Source organism: Apium graveolens, chromosome 7, assembly GCF_009905375.1.
Source record: "Apium graveolens cultivar Ventura chromosome 7, ASM990537v1, whole genome shotgun sequence".
In the NCBI taxonomy this organism is placed as follows: Eukaryota; Viridiplantae; Streptophyta; class Magnoliopsida; order Apiales; family Apiaceae; genus Apium; species Apium graveolens.
The window spans coordinates 238,335-261,738 of NC_133653.1; the positions used below are offsets into that span (position 1 = coordinate 238,335).

Genomic DNA, 23,404 nt, shown 5'->3' on the forward strand with positions numbered 1-23,404 from the left:
TGTTGCTGTGTCCGAAAATTTTCCTTCATAATGACGCTCAAAAGGGTTATTCAACCCTATAAGAACTATAACTTGCTTTGAGAACTGGAAGCATTATTGCCCCATAAATGCACTCCTTGGAAAATAGAAGATGTGGCACAAACCTCCTAATGGTAGATGAAACAGAAGGGTCTACATTAACATTTTGTTTTGCAATGCAAAAAACAAATTGCTTTGGCGGGGGATCAAAATTCCTCTACTCTGACAACAAAATTGTTGTGTTTCTTTACTTCTTTTCACAGGTGGGAAGGCTCCGAGGAAAGCAAGACATCTCTAGGAACCAAATCCTTGGGCTGTTGATGGCTCCTTCCAAGCTCAGAGTTCAGGATATTCAGACCCTCATAGCTTCTACTTTCAGAAGAATTCAGAAATTCTTATGTACTTCCAAGTAAACTCCAGCTATTAAAGTCTGTATATTCTTAAAGTATAAGTCACATACTCTCATATAAATATCCGTTGTTCTCATGACAACACCTCACAAAATGACTCTAATCCATGTGTGGAACCAACGGGGACATAATTGCTGCTTCCATGGATAAAGTTTACACTAATACCGCACATTTAATTGCTCATGCAACCACTGTATAAATCTCAACAATATCCACATTTTGTAGCTCAACAGCTGTCTTTTGAAGTGCACAAGCCAATATGGGGAGTTTGCAATCAAACCTCTCGGTTTAAGGACTCGCTGGTACTCATTCTGTCAATTATAAATAGGGATGTAAAATGGAGTAAAACCGAGTAACTTTAGACTCAGGTTTGAGACATATTATTTAGAAATTCCTAAATAATAGTAAAACCCAGTAACTTTAGAATGTCCATGTACATTCTACATGTTAATAAAAAAGTTGGAATTCTGAAAATTTTGATTTTGCAAAGACAAAAGATATTTGCATCAGTTGAGTTTTTGGCAGTTCCATGCCTGCGAAAATTCATGCACCCCCACTACTGATCCTTTAGCAATTTTACTCTAAATCAGTTATAATAATGTACACTTGTGCTACTTGATTCTGTAACTAACGCACATTGAATGGCTTGAGATCTTTTGGATAATTATATATTACTAGGAGATAACCGTGCTAAGCACGGGCGAGATCAAAATATCAATATTTAATAATGATTATAAAAAATTATTTTAATTTTTTTATTAAAATATATAATAAATAAAATTGTACGATTATTGCAATTTTCATTTTTAAATTATATGTAACTTTCATTAATTCAAATCTTATTATAACAATAAACTCAAAAGACATAACTAATATTTCACATCAAAACTTTAGTCGCGACATGATTGATGGATAATTTAACAAAAAATTAAATCAACAGCACCAAGTAATTACATATTAAATTTCTTATTGTTAGCTGAATTTGTGTTTTTATATAGTTTGTGATTGCATAATTTTTTCTGATAAAATATTCATTATGTATGTATAAATTTGCAATTGGTGCTAAAATAGCATTCTGTAGATATGAATCTAGAAATTACAATGTATATACGATTTTGTTTATATAAAAATAATATACCCAGTGCGCACCCGAAGGGTAGCGGCTGCGGGTTACCTACGATAAAAAAAATAAATAAATATGTGGTATATAAGAATTAAAAAACGGGTAAAGTATTACATATAGAATTATAAGTCATATATGAATATAAAAGTTAAAAATAGTATATTTAGAGCTATAGCAAGATTTAAAATAGGGTGAAACCAAAAGTTCGTAAAACCGAAAAGAGGTGAAACCAAAATATCCCTTAAAAGATGATTTCCTTATTAATTAATTATAACACTGTTTAAAGGATTCCATTTTATTATTTTAATAAAAAATAAAAAAGAATTCTACGAAAAATAGAAATATCGTAATTATAATATGATTACAATCTATATTTTATTTAAAAACAACATAGAACTCTACATGAAAGAGAACTATACGGGTGAAATCAAAATACGGCGTAACCGTACTAAGATGAAACCAAGTACCCTATCAAGAAATAATTTGAAGTTCTACGAAAATAGAATTGTAATAATATTACGGTTTGAACAATTTTATTATTGTCTAGTGGTGAAACCAAAATATAATTTTTTATAATATTCATACCATTTTATTAAAATGGAATTCTACCAATAAATTAAAAAATTCTAAATTAAAAAATTTCAATTTAAACACATGGCATATGTACTTGGTCGTATTTTATATTTTTCGGAACCTATTTAGTTGAGCCAATTATGAACTTATTTATTTTAAAATATAATTAAAAATAGGATTCAAACCTATAAAAAAAAAAAAATTATGGCTTATAAAAATTTTAAAAATGAGTAAAAATAATACATATACAATTATAAGTCATATAGGAAGAATAAAAATGGATAAAAATAATACATTTGGAGTTATAAAAGGTGAAACCAAAAGGTGGTGGAACTAAAAATAAGTGCATATGTTTCGTTTATTAATAAAGAAAAACGGGTAAAAATAATACATATAGAATTATAAGTAAAAATATTACACCTAGACTTACACCATGAATCATAAAAACAAAAAAACAAAAGGTGACAGAAACCAAAAAATAAGTGAAAACAAAGTATCACTTAAAAAATTTATTAATAAAGAAAAACAGGTAAAAATAATATATATATATATATATATATATATATATATATAAACCAAAAGGTGGTGGTACCAAAAAATAAGTGAAACCAAGTACCACTTGAAAGGAGGTTTCGCTTATTAATAAAGGTTATTAATTACTGGCCTTTTGTACATCTTGTCATCAGGGTATAATTTGATGAGATTAAAAAACTCATTAAAAAGACTAAATTACCCCTGTTTTCAATATTTATATAAAAGATGTGGTTTGTGGAATCAAACTCAAGTTATTTCATTCAACTATATATTCTCTTACCACTACACCATATTGTCACATGTGCTTTTTATCATACACATAATATGTAAGTGTGCTAAATGAATATTTTTTTAACTTTAAAGATAATTACTTGAATTCCGCAAAAAAATGATCATTAGTTGAATATTTGTACAGTTAATTTTAAAGAATTGAATCCAGATATAAAATTAGGCATAGTAAATAAATGGATTATTATCTTATTTATTAATCATTTTTTTAGTTTGAAAATATATCTCATATATTTTTAACATATTTTTTATTATAAAAAGTAATTAAAATGTACATATATAATTTTTAAAAAATATTGAAAATAGAATCGCTTATATATAAATAATCTATATTGGTATTAGATATTTAGATAAGTTCGAATTATGATAAGTCAATACATTTTAGAACTTGGCCCATTGTTCAAAAAATACTCGAAATTTGACTTCATGACCCGGCCAAAAAACATCGTCACATTCTGCGTTTAGTAAATTTAAATTACAAGCTCAGCGAGAATATCTTACCAATAATGTGAAATTTTTTAATATCTTATGTTAATATAAATTAATGTGTTTGAGGTTTTTATGGGATCAAGTCAATTGATTATTTATATTAAAATTACTAACTTCACTGGTAACGCATTATTATTTTTGGGATTTGTCCCAATTTTAAGAATATTTGAAATTTGAAAAGAGATCTCAATAGATTTGTTAAACCTATGATACTATATTAAATCGATTTATTTTTCATTTTTCACTTTTAAAAAACTAACTTTTTAAAAAGAATTTTTTTAGATCAACAATATTCATTGATCAAGATAAGATTGTACAAATATTTTGAATTATTTTAATATTTTGAATTATCCAAATAAAAGTTATATCTATAATATATTGTAGCTTTTGATTCAATGTATTTTATATTATTTAAGGAAAAACATATATTGTTCAATCATTTGAAAGAATTAACCTGTTCAACTGATATTTATAAAACTTTATCGAACTGAAATTTTTTAATTTTAGAAGAATAGTATAAAACGTTATCAAATTATTATATGAAGAAATATTAGAGTCGTAATGAAAAAAACTTAAAAACGGTTTAAATAACGATATAAATACAATTTTTCTTTCGAATTCTTGAAAAAAATCATGAATATCAATAATAAGTCTTAAAAACATATAATTCATTTTTATGTTACAACCATGATTGATACCCGGTTGCGTAAAAAATAGATATGGATTGTTTGTCAGTGATAATGTGAATACCTTATGTAAATTATAGCAATTTATTTATTACATAATTTTAATTTTTGAATAATTATAAATGCATGTATTTAAGTAATCAATTATCTCGCTAGATGTTAATAATGATTATACATGTACATAAATCAGATATTTAGCATATAAATAATTGAAACCATCATAATTTATTAAGAGATGTAACATACAATAATTTACATGGTAACACACACATAGATATAACTTAATCTTACTTTGTTAACAGTGGTGTAAATAAAAAACTAACATTTTCTCATACATACATACGTTGAATTTCAAAAACTAATATTTTTCATTAAAATCAACTTTAATATTAACAATAATGTATATTTTACATTATTGTATATTATAATTGCAAGTCATTCTGACTTCAGTTATGCATTTTTTATCTTTTTAAATTGAGTAAGTTAATTGTAAGTTAGTAGTGAACTCAGTAATAATACAGAGCAGTACATATAGTTTATTTAAATAAAATTCAAGATTTTGGTCAACTCTGTATTCAACATATATGTTAATTTGTAACTTTTTATTTGTAAACATACTAACGGGATTCTACAGATTAAGTTTAATCTTTTCGTTTTAAGCGTACACTTACTACCCTGTTTATATTCATTCATTAAATATAAAATAACGGTAATATAATGATAGTTGAGGGCATATTCACTCCTAAAAGTGAGAAAATATTCAAAGCTCCTAATATTATAGAGGGGGACATGGAACTTGTTGGAGAGAAATTTTATCTCCATTTCTTCAAAATTTGACTCAAGAACCTATATATGGATATTGTTGGAGTTGTTCTACAAACATTATAATTGCATGATACATAAAAAAAACTCTAGAAAATGACCCATGCCTCGCACGGGTTATTATGCTAGTTCTTAATTATTACCTGAACTTATTATGTACATGAAGTGTAAAAATATTGGTTTTAAATTACCGTTAAATCTCTTCACTTAAGGGAATGCCATGCTCAATCTTAACATAAAATTTCTTCCCTATGACTAGGGATGGCAATCGGTTCGGTCAAAACGGGTTTAGCAAAAACCAAACTCGAACCCGATTATTTTTGCTAAACCCGAACCCGAACCCGGAAAAATCCGAACCACTAAACCTGAACCCGAACCCATCGGGTTCGGTTCGGGTTCGGTTCGGATTCGGGTTTGTAGATCATCATCAAATTGCACCTTAATTTGCACAAACTCTAGTGAAAAATTACTAGGAGCTGATTTGAGCAATGTGCTCATAAATATGACGATATTGAAATTTTTGGGGTTGAATTAGAGGGTTCAGAGAAGACAATGGATCATGTCTCTATGAATAAAATTGTTGGTGAAATAATACAACAATCTTGACCTTTAGTATACTTGTATTGAACATGCTGCTAAAAACATATTTAAACGACTTTAATGCAATAGTTTGTAAAAAGTATAATTGTTTAGTACTAAATTAGCAATATATTATGTCATATATTATATTACTACTTATAAAATGTAAAATATTATTTATATATTAACACGGATTTCGGATCGGGTTCGGATCGGAACGGAACGGTTTTTGGGTTTTCGGGTCGGGTTCGAAACGGTATGCCTTAAACCCAAACCCGACCCGAAAATGATTCGGGTTTAAAAATCAAACCCGAACCCGAATCCAAACCCGAAATATTCGGGTTTGGTAAAACCTGATCGGAGCGGTACGGATCGGGTATCCATCGGTTCGGTACAAATTGTCATCCCTACCTATGACCTGATTGGGAACAATAAAAAAATTTAGGTAAATCACAAAATCATGTAAATTCTGTAGCACATCCACAATGTCCATTTGTTCAAGTGAATAAAAGTTATGTAAATGGTAGAAAAAATAATATTTTCGTAGCTGTCACCTTCTTAAGAACATTAATAGCCTCTGCATAGGATATCTTACCAAATGAACCTGTGGCCAGGGATTGAAGACAGTCCTCAATAGTATTGCCTACTCGTTTTGAGCTGAATGCCAGATCCTCAGCACAATGTTCTAAAACCCCCGTACAAAGGAACTTCAGAAGATCATTTGCACAATTCATGCATCCTGGAAAGTTTTACACTCATAACTGCAATTGTCAGTTTCTCTTTCAATCGATCAATATGATTTTGTAACTATGAAAAGAATCTAAAAAATAAAGTGCCTCTACCTTTTAACTTTTTGGACTGTGATCTTTCTGCGTGGAACCTAGGTCCAAAGGAGTATACATCTCCAAGGGCACATGTGTAGCTCTCAGGATGAAGATGTCCAGATACAGTTAAATACGTTTGGCAAGAAAAGTAATCTTCTCAAAATTTAAGCTTATCAATCTTAACATAAGTATGATCAGCCTTTGATTTTTCTCTGCCTTCTAATTGCAGTGCCAGCTCATTTGTTTTATGGAGATCCTGAAGCGCAGCAGCCAAAGCGTCCTTACTGCTATCTGTCCTTTTAAGATTGCAGTTGTTTGTTTCTTGCATCATGAATTTTATGGCACTTTTGTATTTTTTCAGATAGTTTTATGGCAGTAGAGTCCAGTGGTATACTGCTATCTTTCCTATAAATGTCCATCTCAAATAACTTTGGGTTGAAACACTTAAGTGGATACACAAATATTATGATATCAGCAGTATTCTCAGATATCCTCGGCATTGTATATAGTATTCAATAATTTAATGAAATGCCAAGATAATCTCCAATTTCTGCAGCAAGGCCAACGTTACAGGTAATGAAGTTTTTCCAAAAAAATTTATAGCTCAAGCACTTAAAAAAATGGCATTTTTTAAGTATACTCAGCCTTATTTAAAATCGTTGAAATCCAACATAATTTTTAACCAATTATTTATGTTTATCGTTCCCAGTATGTGTTCGCCTTGCTGTAAGAATGATATTTGTTCCGATTCTTTAAACACTTAACTGAGTCATAAAATGTTTTCTTTGTTCAGAGGAAACATATCCAACTAAAAGAGGGAAACTACATGTATCATTAAAATAAAGGATTCAAGTATGCATTGGCAGAAGAAATGAGCTCCAACAAAAAAAAAGTCATATAGTACCCAGTGACACGTGCATTAAACACAAGACTAGCGCCCCAAATAGTCTCTCTGATCTATTTAACATTGCATGCAAAGGCATTCACCATGCGCGCAAAATTGCACATAAGACACCCATGGGAAACTGGGCCAACTGGCCCCTGAATAGCCAATCCACCCACAACGGGGTGTATGATACATAAAGCCCGCACATTCAATTCAACATTAACTTGCACATTTACCTCCGTCCACGGAGTGACTCCGTGGCAAGGACATTAGCCTTGATGCCTTGCAGATGTTCTAGCGTTGGACCCAGGTTACGCCCATGATGCGGGTACTCCTGAATGCGCCCAACGTTACGCACGATAATGGCAGTGGAATTCGGGGTTCTATGCAGCATACAAAATATGACTCTTACAATCATTAAGAAGATATGCCCGCGGGATCCAAGGGCATCCAACTCCAGGAGGTTCTCGTCAAGGCTTCCAGCTCCAGAAATAATATCCTTACACCGTCTATACAAGATGGCATCGGAGTTCTTGAGACCTTCACCAATTTCCAAAAAGCGGTCAAAGCACACTGTGTCTCCTGCAGTACCCTCCAAACGAAATGAGAAAAGCTCGCGAACAGGGAACTCCTCCAGAATCCACAACTTCAGCCACCCTCTTCGTTTGAGACCAGGCTTTGAACAGATTAAAAGAATCTTGAAAACCACCGGACAATGCACGCTTCATTATAGCGATAACCATATATGTTGGCATGCTTGCCAAGTTATTGTTTTCTATCTTCATCTCTTCTTCCTTACGATGTAAATTATCCAAACATCAACTCCAGAAAATGCAAAACTTTTACTACACTAGGCTACCTATATATATATGTCCCTCCTGCCCGTTCACTGACTGTGATTCTTTAGATGCCAGTCAGTTACATATTTCCGCAAATTAAAAATTAAAAAAAAAATTAAAAAATATATATATATATATATATTGTCGTTCATATAAAAAACTACACTCCGACTATAGAATTAAAGTAAAAAATAACCCTACAACTCCATGAATGTATTAAGCTGAATTTTGAAAATGGGCGATTAAAAAACCAACATTAATAAATTACTCCCTCTATTTCATTTTAACTGTCTCTTGATTTTTCTAGCACATATTTCAAGATGCTTTGACCGCATATTAAAAATTATTATTTTTAAAATTTTTCTTTTGTAAATAAAAGTTTAAGTTATATATTTTTATTCAGAAAAAAAAAATTTTAAAAATTATTATTATAACTATGCGGTCAAAACACTTCAAAATGAGTGCAAAAAAGTAAACGACTATTAAAATTAAACAGAGGGAGTATTCATTAAAAAACATACTCGATCTATCTAAAATTTGATTGCCAAATTTGTAAACTTGGCCAAAAATTTTGGCTCTCACCTGTCAATAAATGGTAAAGCGACACATAATCCCGGAAATAGAAACAATATTTGAAAAGCATAATATAAAACATAGAGGCTTTATGACTTCACAACTTAGTCGTCCAGCTACACTATTCAATATTAGTCCTTTGGAGTCACAGTAACTGTCACAGTCATGCCTATTAAATGGTTCAGTTTCATATTTATGGTTAAACCAGTCATCATTCGTATCACATATCACCGTTTATCTATTTGGTTTCTTAACTCACTGCACTTAAAAAAATCAATTATTCATATTACCGTATATGTTAACACCATCCTTAACGCTCTGTTTCAATGCTCTCTGCTTTATCACCCAACAATGATTCTGATACTCTCCTTGTTCGATTAACTAGAGTGTGGGAATCAATTAATAAGCGCACTAATCAGCTGATGTTCACCAATAGAGCTGGCCAAATGAACGGGCCGAGCGTGCCGGGTCGAATATTTGGCGGGCCGGTTTGGTCATCAGTAAACTCGTGAACGGCCCGTATAAACTAACGGTCCGGGCTGAACCGTGCCGATCAATCGAAAGAGTAAATCGTTAACGGCCCGCGAGTTAAACGAATAATACGGTTCAGGACTTCAAGTTGTATGGTGAATAATTATTCGCGATTCAAACCGCGAGTTGGCGAATCAGGCGAATTGGTTCTGTTAGCCTTACTTTGTTACTTACTAACTGTTAGTCTATTACTTACTTTGTAACTTACAATTAACCAATTATTAACATAACAAGAATTATGTACAAATTATTTTCAATTCCTACATTTACAAATTATTTATCTAGTTTATTTTTATTTTGGTTCCGTAGTTGACTTGATTTTTTAAAAATATTTCAATTGTTTTTTTAAACTAGCAAACAAATTGGGCCTCTAAAAAATTTGTGTGAAATTTTGGCGCGTGGCTGAACTCGGTGGCCGACTTATTCGTCACGTGCCGGGCCGAATAACGAATAAACATATGTGATGGCTCGTTAATGAGTTACACGGGCCGGTTCCCGTGCCGTGCCGTCCGGTTGCGGTTTCTGGAAAGCCTATTCGTAATCGGTTCGTCTTTTCTAGCGGTTAGTGCCGAATAATTAACCGACACGCAACGAGCCGATTCAAACGAATTTTTGGCGAGCCGATTAACGTTCGTGCCGAGCCAAACCGTTCGTTTGGCCGGCTCTATTCACCAATCTAATCTTGCCGGATGAAGAGGTGAAATCTCTCTACTACTATGCAAAATTGCACAGTCTACTCCTACAAAATTACTATGTCTGCTTCCTATACATAAAAAAACATCATCTATGCACTAACTCGTTCTTATTTTTGCACATTCCATCTCCAACAGGATAACCACATGTTGGCCACCGTTCGGAACAATCAAAAGGATATTTATTTACCAATTCTGTGTGAAGGAGAAGTCTATAGCATATCAAATGTTAAAATCGTCCCTGGGTCCGCACTGTATAGAAGTGTTAACAGAGATCTTGCAACAGGAGTAAAAAAAATGGTTGTGGCCCTATGGGAGGACAAGGCGACTCATTTTCTTGAGTTATTGGCCAAAGAAAGCAATGTCGCATGTTTCGTTGTAATTATTGGCCTACTTGCCAAAAAATATTCAGGTGTGAAATCTACTTTTCCCTACATCCACGTCTTAAATACCCGTCCATTATATCAATATGCTAAACATACACATATCTTCTCCAACTTCAGACAGAGTCTTGCTATCAACAAGTGATGCTACTAAGACGTTTTACAACATAGATTACGCGCCACTGAACAACCTCCGGGCAGCTATTGCAGAGGCTAATGGGAACACTTCAGAAAATCTTCCAAAACCAATTGCCACACGCTTCGCCACTGTAGACGAGAGCAGCCTCCCCAGCTCAACCATCAAGGAAATTCTGGAAACCTCTCTGCCGACCGAAATATTTGTAAGAACACTCTTCTCTACACCACTGTGCTCTATTATACTTGCATCATTTCATAGTTCTGAATGGTGTGAATAGGTGCTCTAAAATTAAAATGTTCGTACTAACCTAGACTTCACCTTTGTATTAAACTTAAGTGGATGATGTGTTGACATGTATTACAAACTGGGTTTCCTCTAACTTATGAAAAACAAGCCTGGTGCATTTCCTGACACTTATTTCGGCTAAATAACCCAAATGCCTCTGACCAGGGGGACCATAAGATATGCCTATTATTATTATGCTACAACCATCCTTATTTAAATTAATACCTTACTAGTCTAGGATTCTTACTCACAGATTATATATATATGTTATGTGTTTTAATATAAACTGTTCAGAGAAGAAATAACTCATGCACGACAAACTCGCTGCTGTTTATTCATTGCTTAATATCAAATATATACTGACTTACATAAACGTGCATATGCTAAGAAATAGGAAAAGAAGTAACATGACTCCTACTGCACCTCACCCACTAAACTCGATCCTACAACTACTCAACTACTGACTTGACCCAGTCACACACGACCAGTACTAGTGCTAAGAAAATCAGACAAAATAAACAGCCATTTATAATATAATTCAGATTAATAATCAACATTTCTCCCCCTTAATCTGAATTATATTCTGACAAATTCTTGACTCCCAACAAACTTCGCATTCTTTCAAACTTGACTGTCACCAGGGCTTTAGTTAGAACATCAGCTCTCCGTCCTTCGCTGCTAACATGCTTGAGTACCACCTCTCCTCGTTCTACGCATTGTCTTATAAAATGGTAACGTATGTCGATATGTTTACTGCGTCCATGAAAGACCGGATTCCTTGTCAAGTCTATGGCTGATTTGTTGTCGATGTAAATAGTTACAGGACCAATGTAGTTGCCTGTTATCTGACTTAAGACATTCCTGAGCCAAATACCCTGACATGTAGTCGCTCTGGCAGCCATGAACTCTGCTTCACATGACGACAAGGCCACGCACCTTTGCTTTTGCGATACCCAAGTAATCATGCTTTCGTTTAGATAGAACACCATGCCACTTGTGCTTTTCCTATCATCCACATGGCCTGCCAAATCACTGTCTGAGAACCCTGTTAGTAGTAAATAATTTCCGCTGCCTTTCGAATATACTAACCCGTAGTGAATCGTGCCTTTTATGTATCTAATGATACGTTTCACAGCATCCAAGTGAAGAACCATAGGTTATTCCATATACCTACTAACTATTCCTACAGCGTAGGAGATGTCCGACCTGGTGTGAACCAGGTATCTCAAGCACCCGACCAGGCTCTTATAATCAGTGGCATTCACTCTTTTCCCACCTTCATCTTTCCTCATTTGTAGACTTGAATCCATGGGATATTTTGAGGCGTTACAACTTGCCATACCAGTCTTTTCAAGAATCTTTCTCGCATATCCAGCTTGCTTAAGCTCTGTAAATCCATTTCCTTGTTGAACCTCTATCCCCAAGTAATAGCTCAGCTTTCCCAAATCTGTCATTTCGAATCTGCTACTCATCTGCTTCTTGAAATTTTCAACAACTGTTGCCTTTGAACTTGTAATCAAAAGATCATCCACGTATACTCCGACAATAATCACATCATCACCGTTTTTTCTTGTGTAGACAGCGTGTTCATATAGACATCTTACAAAGTCTAAGCTTTCAAGACACTCGTTAAGTTTTGCATACTAGGCACGGGGTGCTTGTCTTAGGCCATACAATGCTTTGGCCAATTTTAGACAAGATGTTCCTTTCCTTTTCGTTCAAATCCCTCCGGCTGACTTACATACACTTCCTCGTGTATCTCCCCATTCAAGAAAGCCGTTTTAACATCTAGATGATGTATTTTCCAACTGTTCCAGGCAGCCAAAGCTAGTAAGAGACGAACTGTTTCAATGCGTGTTACAGGAGCGAAAATTTCATCGAAGTCAACTCCTTGCTCTTAAACATAACCTCTCGCGACGAGCCTTGCTTTGTGTTTTACAATATTTCCATCAGCATCCCGTTTGAGCTTGTAAATCCATTTAAGACCGATAGCTTTATGTCCCTTAGGAAGTTCTGTTAAATGCCAAGTTTTATTTCTTTCTATGGATTCCATTTCTTGCATCATGGCTGCTTTCCACTCCGCTTCCTTGTTTGCCTGCTTGTAACTTGTAGGCTCATCAACCCCCATCAAGAGCAGCTCTTCGTCTAGTTCGACGAACTCTGTGTTGTTATATAAATTTGCTATACTTCTGAATTTTCTTGGAGGCTCACTTCCATCATAATTCTCACTGTTGACTTCTGCAGTTGAGGGACTTGACACTGGTGTATTTAGTACTGGTGTAGAGCTTTGGTTCGAGTCATGTTCTGTACTGGTTTCTGCATCTGATTGCTCCGGTGTGTGGCTAACATCATGATCATTCTCAGTACTCTCCTCTGCATCTGATTCGTGTGTGGTTTCTTTACTGGCTCCATTCATCTCTGGGACATCAAATACGTTTGATTCTACATTGTCACTGGAGAATTCACCTTGACCGCTCCATGCCCACCTTTTGTCTTCTTCAAATACCACATCCCTGCTTACATGAACCTTATTTTTCACTGGATCGTATAGACGATAGGCTTTAGTTCCGGGATCCTTCCCCAAATTAACCACCTTCATAATCCTGTCGTCCAGCTTTCCGGTATGAATGCTTGGTACCTTCATATGAACGATACACCCAAACACACGGACATGTCCAATCTTTGGCTTTTCCTCGAACCATGCTTCAAATGGAGTCTATCCAGAAAATGCTCGAGTGGGTAACCTGTTCAACAAGTACACTGCATGTCTAATCGCCTCACCCCATAATTTCGAGGGAATATTCATCTCCTTCATGCAGCTGCGAGCCATCTCCACTACAGTTCTGTTACGTCTTTCAACAATCCCATTCTGCTGGGGCGTATAAGGTGCAGTGTAGTGTCTCTCGATCCCATTTCCTTCACAGTAAGCTTTGAATTCATTTAAACAGAATTCACCTCCGCGATCAGTTCTGAAAACCTTCACTTTCTTACCCGGCTTGTTTCCCACCATAGCACAGAAATTCTTGAATGCATTTAGTGCGTCATCCTTGCCTTTTAACAAATACACCCACATGTATCTGCTGTAATCATCAACAAGTAAAAAGAAGTATTTGTTTCCAGAAGCAGTTTGTGGTGTTATAGGCCCACAAAGATCTCCATGGACTAAATCCAAAATATGTGTTGCACAATAAGTGCTTTGGGATGGGAATTGTTTTCTTGCCTACTTTCCCATTAAACAGCCATCACACACATTTTTGCACAGATTAATTCTCGGCATTCCTCTTACCATATGGTCTTTCGACATCAACATCATAGCCCTGTAGTTTACGTGCCCAAGGCGTAAGTGCCACAGGTGTGCAATCTCGTCTGTACTCAACAGTAAGCATTTTGGTTTAACAGATTCCATCAACAACTTATATAATCTGTTTGGAGACCTTTTCACTTTCATAAGGAGTTTCTCACATTTATCAAAAACCCACAAATAATCACCTTTTAGTACTACCTTATTTCCCCTTTCAGATAATTGTCCCAAGCTAATAATATTACTGCAAAGATCAGGAATATAATATACCTCATGTAAGATGCGTTCCTCTCCATTTTTGCACCGGAAAGTAATTGAACCTTTTCCTTTGATTTGCACCGTTGATCCGTCTCCAAAACGCACAAGGCCAGTGATTTTTTCGCTTAATTCTGAAAATTTTGATTTGTAACATGTCATATGATTGCTTGCTCCATTGTCGAGATACCACAAGTTGGATTCAGCTCGTTTTCGATCATATTCTGTCAAGAGTGCAGGTGTTACGTGTTTTTCGTTTAACAACATTACGTTCCCTTCTTCTTTGTCATGTTTGGCAAGTAATAAGGCTGGTTCTTCGTCTTCCACACGCGTCATGTTCACCTCTTGCCTTGTTTCTTTATTTTTCCTTGGTCTGCGACACTCAGCTGCGAAATGTCCATATATGCCACAGTTATAGCACTGAATTATGCTCTTATCTCTTCCTCCCCTCCGTCTCTGACTTCCACCTGTATCATTGTTGTTTGTCCGTCTTTGCCATTCTTCCTTGGTAAGTAACAGCTTCTTATCTTCACCTTCTCTTTTATTCCATTCCTCTTCTGTAAGTAGTAGTTATCCTCCACCCGTTTCTGACTTTCCTTTCACCCTTTCTTCATGCGCCTTCAGAGAAGCAACAACATCCTCTACAGACATTATGTCCAGGTTTCCGTACTGTTCAATGGTGGACGCGATCTGGAGGAATTTTGCTAGAACTGATCTCAACAATTTTTTAATGACATATGATTCAGTTACTTCTTCACCCAGTGCTCTTATATTAGTGACCAGCCCATTTAATTTCATACAATAGTCATCAATTTGTTCGCTATCTTTCATACTGAGTGTTTCAAACTCTGCCTTCATCGTTTGTATCCTTGCTGCCTTCACTCGATCGACTCCTTGACACATTATTTTAAGAGCATCCCATGCTTCCTTGGAGGTCCTTTTTGCTGCAAGTGAGAGTAGCATCTCCTCTGGTATGCCTTGTTATATCATGGCCAAAGCTACCTTATCCATTTTTTCATATTTCGCTGCTTTGGGATCGCTGGGTTCCACAGCCTCCCACACCCCATGCGCCTGCATGAACACCATCATTTTCATCGCCCAAGCAGTGTAATTTTCTTTCGTCAGCATTGGGTAATTCAGTCCAAACGAACCACTTTTCGCCTTGCTTGTCTCCAGTGTCGTCATTCTTGGCATGTACTTTGGCATTCACCTTCTCACCAGGCTCTGATACAAATTCTAGGATTCTTACTCACAGATTATATATATATATATTATGTGTTTTAATATAAACTGTTCAGAGAAGAAACAACTCATGCACGACAAACTCGTTGCTGTTTATTCATTGCTTAATATCAAATATATACTGACTTACATAAACGTGCATATGCTAAGAAACAGGAACAGAAGTAACAGACTCCTACTGCACCTCACCCACTAAACTCGATCCTACAACTACTCAACTACTGACTTGACCCAAACACACACGACCAGTACTAGTGCTAAGAAAATCAGACAAAATAAACAGCCATTTATAATATAATTCAGATTAACAATCAACAACTAGTTGGTAACCTGTGCAAAGCACGGGCCCGAAATTAAAAATAATTGTATCACATTATTATTTGTATAAAACTGAAACTCATAATCCGTGCAAAATACAGATCTAAATATAATATATAAAATGCTTAAAATATGTAGTTAAAAAATTGAAGTTAAGTATAACTTTAAAATTTCACCGTATAGTTCTAATTATGCATGCACCTAATTATTTACTTATATAAATCTGACATGTTAACTTACTAATACAATAATTTTAAAGTAAACCGACGCTTCGATGTTTAGCAACAAATAAAAATTGAAGGGAAATAAAATTTACAGAGAGTAGAAGTTAATTTTTGTCATCAATTGAGATTTTATTACCTAAAATTTTAAAAATAATTGTATAATTTTATAGTGAGTACCAATATGACCTAAACATGGTTTCCTTATTAGTATAGAGAGTTGATAATCCGTGCTAAACACGGGCCAGGGATTAAAAATATCGAATTAAAATTTGTAGAGAAGTATTCATAATACCGGCGAAACACGAATTAAAATTAATATATTAATATCAATATTAAATTGGTACTTCCAAAAAATAGTTATTTGGTTAAAAAAAATCGAATCAGTTATGAAATTTTCTACTATAATTTTAGTTTTGCATTGTTTTACTTAATATAGAAATCTAACATATTAGTTTTATTTTGTTAACGAATTATATCTCTATCTTATTAACCAAATATCTCTGTTCCTTAGATAATTTTTCTAAGGTCCTCCCAAATCATGTAAAACAAGCTTGCGCAATTTTTCTATGTCTGATTTTCCTTCCCGTAGCCTGTCTAGAGTCAAACTGATGTATGGATAAACACATCAATTTGTTAACATCCCAAATTAAACATAAGTCCCACTGCCTGTTTACTGTCCTAAAATTTCAGGTTATACGCCGAACTTGTGAGGCAACTATGGTACTACAACGGCTAAAACCTTAGGGTGTTAGAGAAATGCCCCAATAGGATTATATATTTAACACTCCCCCTCACTCGAAACCCATTTATGGGTCGAAGAGTGGAACACCGGTGCCCATTTTTGGGGCATTAATTGCCTTTAGTGTTCACATTAAATTATGAGAATATTGGGGGCTAGGAATCGAACCTTAATTCTCCCGCTAGCCTAAGCTCTGATACCATATCAAGAAATCAGTTAATCTAAAATCTCAGAGTTGTTAAAGAATGGCATTTGGAACTTATATTATTCTAACAACTACTATTGCCAAAACTGTACAAAGGAAGCCACCGACTTCAAACCACGGTACCCTAACAAATTTACTAACTAACTACCAAACGCCGGTATCCCTCCCACTAATAACCAGGGGCAAAAAAGGTTAACAATCCATAATGCTTTCAGTTTCAGGCTTATTGTCCGTGTGAAAGACGACACAGGATCCACAAGTTTTACTCTATTCAACAAAGAAGCTGAAGATCTCATTGATGCACCTGTGGACAAAATAATTGCTGAACTTCCACAGGTAATCCGACCATTAACTTCCATCACGATACCCAATGAAAATTACATCATGTTAACCATACTTACCTTTTTTTTACCTGTAGGCCTCATCTCTCACCGATGCACCGCCAATTATCAAAAACATTGTGGAAAAGAGATGTGCCTTTGATGTCAAAATCAACGCATACAATACCCAGCGCGGCTACGAGGAATACACTGTCTACCGTCTACCTAAATGCACTGCATCTGCCCCCAGAATGAAATGGATAATAAAGCCCCAAAGAAACAGAAAACAGCCTGATTTAGTATTTCAGTTATTCCACCTCATCCACAAAGCTATGAACTATCTCAAGTTTTATACCTTTTTCACAAGTATTTGAACAGGGTTTTGTTTCACCCTAAACTGGATAACTATCTATTTATGCATGCTTAAAACTTTAAATAGTTTACACTTTGCTTGGAAACTTAATGCTTTTGCACGCACCTATTACGGCACATGGTGTTTTCCTAAATATTTGGCTGTTTCCTGATGTCACACGAAATTGTTCATTGTACTGGAACACTTATATTTCCCTTATACCAACAAATATTCCAAAACCTTTACAATCCCTTTACAATCCGCAATTCATTTTTTTTAAGCCAGCATCCTGGAGTGATTTCACATGGTCCTAACATGCCACATTCCTGCTTCTTGCAAAATTCACACAAAAAATAAATTCAACTGATCGGATATAAATTGATCTCTATATACAGTAGCGCTTCATGTAGAGGTCTGTTTGGAAAGACCAATGTTGGGATTATATTTATGATACGCTATTATAAGGCGCAATCACCCCATTAGTACAACTGGAGAAAGAAATGGAACCTGAGTACTCTTTGCAAATTGCAACCTCTAACTCAATTGTGCTTCATCTTTTAGGCTGTGAATTCCGTTGTTGTACACTCAAAACATATGCATATAAGTTACTATGTGCATAATCAGAGAATTCAAAGTCATTGTCGAATGTTACAGTTTTGACAGAAAAGAAGCATCCTGAACAAACCGTGTAATACATTACTGGCCGCAATATGGAAGATTTTCCCCTGCTCCTACATGTGTTCCTTGACAGTTCCAATGCCGTAACAAATACTTGGTGGGTAACTGTTCCAATCTGCTGCTTTGGAATGTCAGTAATGATTGATGCAAGTAAAATAGCAGATTTCAGGATGGCATGATTCACACACAAGGATCAAAATACCAGATTTTTAACATTGGACAAGTACCAAGCACAAGACTATGTGTGATATTTTACAAGATTAATTGCAACTGAACAGAAAGAATCATCTCCAACAAATGGTCTACTACATCTGGCGGCAATATGAAAGACTACCCCGACCCCCATATATTCATGGACGAGTCCAATGCCATAACTGAATATTTGGTGAATAAGTATTCCAATCTGCTGCTGGACTAATCCAATCTGGAAACTCCGAAGGTTAAATATCAATAAGCTGCCCAAATCCAAAAAACATCCTTCGAAATGTACTTGTGAGCTGGTCACTTCAAACTTCTGACTCTGAAAATTTACAAATGTAAGAGCATATACAAGCTTCTAAAATTTATGTGCAGGTTGACCGTGTCCACTATTTGCATCTGATATGTTCAACAAGCCATGTACTCACAAAACTAATAAATGTCCTTCAAAACTGTCTTTAAAAATACACTTCGCAAGTAGTTGTTGCAAAGGGTTTAATTTGAAAAAATAATAAAATGCTCACAAAGCTTTTTACTGGATAAAGGAACCAATAATACCTGGGTGTTTTCTGAGGGCCAAGGCAATAGGTAAGTGATTCTTGTAAGAAAAAACATGTTTCCTTTTCTCATTGGACATATTAAAATTGTTCAAAATGCAAAAAATGTGTCAATTAGTAAATAAACAGAATGCATTACGAAGGTCATGTGACATTTCAAAACTTTTTAGTTCTGGTGAGTTACCTGTTTGGCCACCATCAAATAAGTAACTTATTGACTTATAAGCCCGTAAGTACTTATCGACGAGTGTTTGTCGACCCAACTTATAAGCTGAATTTACAACTTATAAGCTGATAAGTTGAAAGTTGGCAGTGACGTACTTTTTTCCAACTTATTTTCATTTTTTCACTTTTTTCTAAAGTTTTGATTTTAAAATATAAATTTTTAAATATTTTATAATTTAAGATTCATGAACTAAGATAATTATATTTAATAATTATTTGTTTTAATTCATTTAAGTAAAAAAAATTCTGACTTATAAGTAAATTTATCCAAACACTTATAGAACTTATAAGTATTTATCAACTTATCACTTATTTCGCACTTAATCATTTTAAGTCATAAGTTACTTATTTTAAGATTTCCCAAACGGGCACAATATATACCAACTTTCAATTCTTCCAGATTTTGGAATATTTCATATAATCTTAAAATTTGAAAACTTGCTATTGAAAAATGGGTAAAATAATATATATAATATTATAAGTCATATAAAAATCTAAAAAGAATAAAAATTATATATTTAGAGTTATAATGAAATTCAAAAAAGAATTAAACCAAGAATCGATGGAAACCAAAGGAATTAAGAACACAAAGTTAAAGTAAAGGGTGAAAAAAATAAAACCAAATTTAATATAATCATAAAACATTTAGAAGTATAAAGAAATAAAAATAAAACTATATTTAATAGAATCATAAGACATGTATAAAACTAAATTCAATTATGTCAGTTTACCTAAAGATTGTGGTTAGAGGAATTATAAATTTTATAAAAAATGAGTTACACTGAATTAAATTTTCTCCTTTATTGAGAACTATAATCTTATCCTCATTATAAAAAAACAAAACATCAACCAATAACTTGAATTTTATAATCCTTATATTACATTACCCTAATTAATCTCATTATAACTGCTATGAGCTATCCTATATTTCATAGCATCAAATAAAACCACACTAAACCCAGGGGCGTACGCGTTCTGCTAGTTGTAAAGGAATGTTCTTAAGTTTTGGACACTTCCGTGTTTGAAATTGTTTGAGAAAAGGGAAAGTTCCGTCCCCAACTTCCAATTCTTCCAATTCTTCCAAATCTTGTAATCTTAAAATTTGAAGACTTGGAAACCCATTCTCACTGCATACCATTTTGTTTCCCCTGTACACATTAAAAGCCATATGAAGAGCGGTGAGATTCGACAAACTTCCCAGAGTGGGCATTGGATCTTCATTCAACTTAGTATCAACTAGACTTAAACAGATGACGTAGTTCCGATGGATCTTTTAGAATAGCATGTAAGTAGACGCTCTTGAGACAATTGCAAGACGAGAGTGGTTTCAATGTTGGAATAAGAATACAGTCAAAGTATAGGATAAATGTTTGGAGACTTGTTAAATTGGATACGGACTCCAGCGTGTAACTGTATCCTTCTTCTTCTTCTTCTTCTTCATTTAATATACCAAGTGTATGGAGGTTGGTGAGATTAACAGTATCAATCTTCATCCATTTTTTATAATCTATAGAAAGGAGAGTGCGTAACTTTGTTTGGTGGGTACCTATATTCAAACTCCCTCTAATATGAATGGCTAAATGCCTCAACTCATGAAGCTCACATATCTCCGACCGTGCAAGGTTTGTAGCTTTTTAAGCTTGCCTATACTTGCTGGAATTTCTATAGTTATTGGAGAATATATCTCAGGACCCATTAAGCCCAAGTATTTTAAGTGAACTAAATCTCCTATTTCTTCTGGTATTCTCTGTGAATGTACACTTGTCATATCCAGGACTTTAAGATTTTTGAATCTCGCACACGCCAACTTCATTTCTTTTAATTCATATTTACCACTTAAATAATTTACCACTGCCAATGAACGCACAAGTAAAGCATCAAATCTACACTCAACTAGTTTCAAGTACTCACCTATTTTATTGTAAATGACATGACGGGGTTGTCCTTCCAACAAATGAATGAGTTCTGGATGGTGTTTACCTGATTCCAAAACGACCAACAACTTGTGCTCCTTTGCTTTTTTTATGGCAAGATCACGGACAAGATCATGGACCCGGCAACCCTGAACTTGTCCGTTCCATCGCAAATCATTAACCTGAAGCAAATTACGGTTAATCAGCTCATTCAAACAATCTTCAGCCAAATCCTCCATGATTACTCCTTCACCTTCCTCGGTTTCTGATATGAATTCCTCTGCAATCCATAGACGCTTCAACTCGTCTGGATCAATCACATGGTCTTCCGGGTACCTTGCAAGGTAGAGAAAACAGTCTTTCATTTGGGAAGACAAGTCATTATAACTCAAACTCAGTATTTCTTCAATCTGGAAAGATCCACCATCCTTCAAGTGTCTCCATATATGCTCCTTCACCTTTGACCAATATTCATAGCTCATATTGTGTAATAACAGGCCGCTTAGTACCACAATTGCAAGTGGCAAACCTCCACATTTACCAACCATCTCCTTTCCTAATTTCTCCATATTTTGGGTTGTTGGTTTTGCTCTCTTACAGAACAATTCCCAGCTCTCATCTTCCGTTAGAAAACGGAGTTTATGGACAATACATTTGTCGTCAACCGTCTCTGCAACTGTTTTGTTGCGGGTGGTTATGATGATTCTACTACCGTTTTTCTGGTTTGGAAAAGCAGTTTTAATCTGGTCCCAAACCTTTATGTCCCATATATCATCAATCAAAACCAAATATTGGCCTCGAGTTTGAAGTAACTCTGGCAGGTGCTGCAGCAAATGATACTCGTCCATGGTTGACAACTTTTGTTCGTACTCAGCTCCCATAAAAGACGTCACTATTCTCTTCAAAACATCTTTTATGTTATATTCGTTGGACACACAAACCTTAGCACGAGTATCAAAATTTCTCAACTCGCTAGAGTTGTACAACTTTGTGGCAAGTGAAGTCTTGCCCAAGCCCCCCATTCCGTGAATTGAAATGACTTTGAGGGAGAGGTCCTCGCTATTAAGCTCCCCCATCAAAGTCTTAAAATCATCCTCGAAGCCAACCACTTCCACCTGGTTATTAATGGCGGTTATTCTCAACAATGTTCTCTCATTCTGCTGCTTGTTTGGTGTGGCTAAGATGTTGTCAATACGGTACTCATTTCGCCTATTCTTGATCACAGTAATTCTTTTCTTGAGTGAATCTATCTCCTTGCCGATATCATAAAGCGTAACTTCTTCTTTGATCATGCAAACACCGGCCCGAACACGATCCAAGATACCTCGTTTCGGAGCTGCATATTTTTCTTGGTGAGCAAGGAAATCGCTCAGGATTTTTATCGCATCATTGGCGACATCTCTAACGTCCTCCACCCAGTTCCGAATTTGCTCCTCTTCCAGTCTTGATTCTGCAGATCTTACGGAAGATTGGAGGTAGCGCAATTCATCTTTGAGCCACCTTAAATTATCTTTCACTTCAAGTAGAATGTTAACTTCTTGTGCAATAAATTCACCAAGCTTTTCGATTGCAAAAGATACGATTGCATCAACCATTCTTCCCAAGAACAACAAGAATAATATTAATCTTATTAAGTGACTCCAGAAAGCTGAAGATTTTAAAGATTTGTATGTTTTGTTAGGCCATCGTAAACTTAGATTTTAAAGTAGTGGTCCAGAGATTATTTTAATATCGATTGCAGAGTGGTGTCTTTTTGTGGATAGTTGCAGTTTAATAATAACAATATAACATAATTAAGCAAGCAAACCATTAGAAAGTGTCAGATCCGGGAGGTAATTTAGGCTTAGCAAACCATTGTTGACTATCAGACCTTTCTGAGCATGAACGAGATAATTTAACATGATTAATTACATGAATGCAAATTATTAGTGAATTAAGAACCTTGTGCCTCTCACTAGATTTGTATGTTTTAAAGCTAGTAGTATTTGTGTCCCCAGGGTTGATATTGATAACTAGCTCTATAGCTCGTGCAATGCACAGACATATTTTATATTACGTGAATTGATGTTATTTTGACCGTAATTATTGACGATATATTCACTCTTAATAATTGAAGTATTGCTAGTTGCTACACTATAATTTCTTCACAAGTGCATAGAAGTTTCAGATCATAGACTTGTCACCGGTCTTTGCAGCTGTCTAG

General features: G+C 34.8%; 2 protein-coding genes, 1 long non-coding RNA gene and 1 pseudogene across 3 annotated transcripts in view; 2 read left to right on the forward strand and 2 right to left on the reverse strand.

Moving 5' to 3' along the window:
* The window catches only part of LOC141672097 (glutathione S-transferase T1-like), an 85,907-nt gene that overhangs the window by 56,482 nt on the left and 6,021 nt on the right, over window positions 1–23,404 (forward strand). The window lies entirely within an intron of this gene.
* The window catches only part of LOC141672096 (glutathione S-transferase T1-like), a 272,410-nt gene that overhangs the window by 48,481 nt on the left and 200,525 nt on the right, over window positions 1–23,404 (reverse strand). The gene's annotated exons all lie outside the window — the stretch shown is intronic.
* On the forward strand, window positions 10,353–17,730 carry LOC141672105 (uncharacterized). The gene is made up of 3 exons (XR_012555358.1): window positions 10,353–10,591; window positions 17,174–17,294; window positions 17,377–17,730. It is a non-coding gene; the product is annotated as an uncharacterized LOC141672105 (long non-coding RNA).
* LOC141672088 (disease resistance protein RPP13-like) lies at window positions 20,016–22,955 on the reverse strand (annotated as a pseudogene).